The sequence below is a fragment of the Camelus dromedarius genome, chromosome 8 (genome assembly GCF_036321535.1).
Source record: "Camelus dromedarius isolate mCamDro1 chromosome 8, mCamDro1.pat, whole genome shotgun sequence".
NCBI classification, from domain to species: Eukaryota; Metazoa; Chordata; class Mammalia; order Artiodactyla; family Camelidae; genus Camelus; species Camelus dromedarius.
This window is the reverse complement of record NC_087443.1, coordinates 38,226,553-38,228,276: the sequence shown is the minus strand read 5'-3', so window position 1 is coordinate 38,228,276 and position 1,724 is coordinate 38,226,553. Positions and strand designations below refer to the sequence as shown.

Below are 1,724 nucleotides of genomic sequence, written 5' to 3'. Positions count from 1 at the left end.
TGTATTTACTATCAATTTGAGGTGGATATAAAACAGGAATGCCTGAAGGATAATTCCTATTGAAAAACATTTCAACATATTCCCAGACTGATCAGAATACTATGGAACTATATAGTATAAAGAACTACTCAGTGATAATTCCATATATTTCTTTTAGTAATAAAACTTTTTTCTTTCTTATACATGATTGAACACATATTTTGCTTTAAAATTAATAGTCACAATTGAAGAAACAATGGTTTATTTTTCTAATCAAGAGACCAAGCTGCTGAATCTTACCACAACAAATGTTGCACCTTATTTTAGCTAAACAGTAAGACCTTCTATTTTGATTATTCCTGGCAACTTTGTTTCTCCAGTGGTTTCTGTTTGCCAAACAGTCATGACAAACAAGTTAACATGGTGGCTGCTGCTTTCAGAGATTCTGGGGTTCATAGATTCAGGGGTTCTGTCAGATGAATCCTCATTTCCAGCTGTTGGCAACCCTTTGTGGAAAGTCCATTCATCAGGACTTTTCTATCATGGTTGGCCAAGAGTCCTGCTTTGGCTGCCAGGGCCTCATTCTGCTGATTATGATATTCCTGAAATTTAATGGATATTCTTTGCATCACTTAAAAATATTTCTGTAGGCAATTTCTGAACAGGTTATCTCATCAGGTTTTACATCTCTTGCTGTGAAGTCTTTAACACAGTCCAAAAAGCAGTTATACAAGTTTATTGTAGGTTCCAAGAAATTCCTTGAACTGTTTTATGTGATCAAATTCTGGTATTTATGGAGTCATATTCTTTTGGTACATTTATTCATCACTTTTTCTGATGCATGAGTTTCCTTTCTGTTCTAGTCTGGGGCAGAAGGTTGGGGTCTGGGTGGGTGCATGGCTGCTGGATGGCAGAGAACCTAAGTTTAGCCCTTGAATTGTTCAGTGACTCCATGGGGACAGCCGCTGCAGAGTTGCCAGGACCTACAGTAGTCTTTGCTTGAGTGAGAAATAACTTTTTTTAAAACTTTCTTCCTTATTTATTTATTGTGAATTATTTGGTAGTATTTTTTTGACCTTATTAATTTTCTTAGAGCAGTTTTAGATTTGTAGAACAATCGAATGGAAAGTGAGGTTCCCCCTACCACTACTACTGCCCCCAGAGTTTTTCCTACTATAACATTTTGCAATTGTGTAGAACATTTGTTACAATTGATGAGCCAATATTGAAATATTAGTATTAACTAAAGTCCATAGTTTACATTAGGGCTGTGTTGTACCTTCCATGGGTTTTGATAAATACATAGTGACATATATTTACCACTATACTATCATATAAAACAGTTTCACTGGCCTAACCCTCCACCCATCATGTTCCACCTATTTATCTGTCTTATCTTTCCTGCCTCCCAGTTCCTGGTCATCACTTTTTATTGCCTCTATAGTTTTGCCATTTCCAGAATTTGCATAATTGAAATCATATAGTATGGAACTTTTGTCAGATTGGTTTCTTTCACTTAGCAGTAGGCACTTAAGTTTCCTCCATATCTTTCTGTGGCTTGATAGTTTAGAGAAATAACTTTTATGTGCTTAAGTCAGTGAGAATTTGGATTAATTTGTCACTGAAGAATCACTTGGCCTAATCTGACTAGTACAGGTGGCATTGGTAGTTGCAGTCATTAGAGATAAGAAAGCCAATAATAGCAATAGCTAACCCTTGTCAAGCACTCATTCTCCATGATTTGT

At 36.0% G+C, this 1,724-nt stretch overlaps 1 pseudogene; it reads right to left on the bottom strand.

Moving 5' to 3' along the window:
• Nucleotides 1–431: 431 nt before the first annotated feature.
• On the bottom strand, nucleotides 432–782 carry LOC116155636 (mitochondrial import inner membrane translocase subunit Tim9-like; annotated as a pseudogene).
• Between the last annotated feature and the right edge of the window lie 942 nt (nucleotides 783–1,724).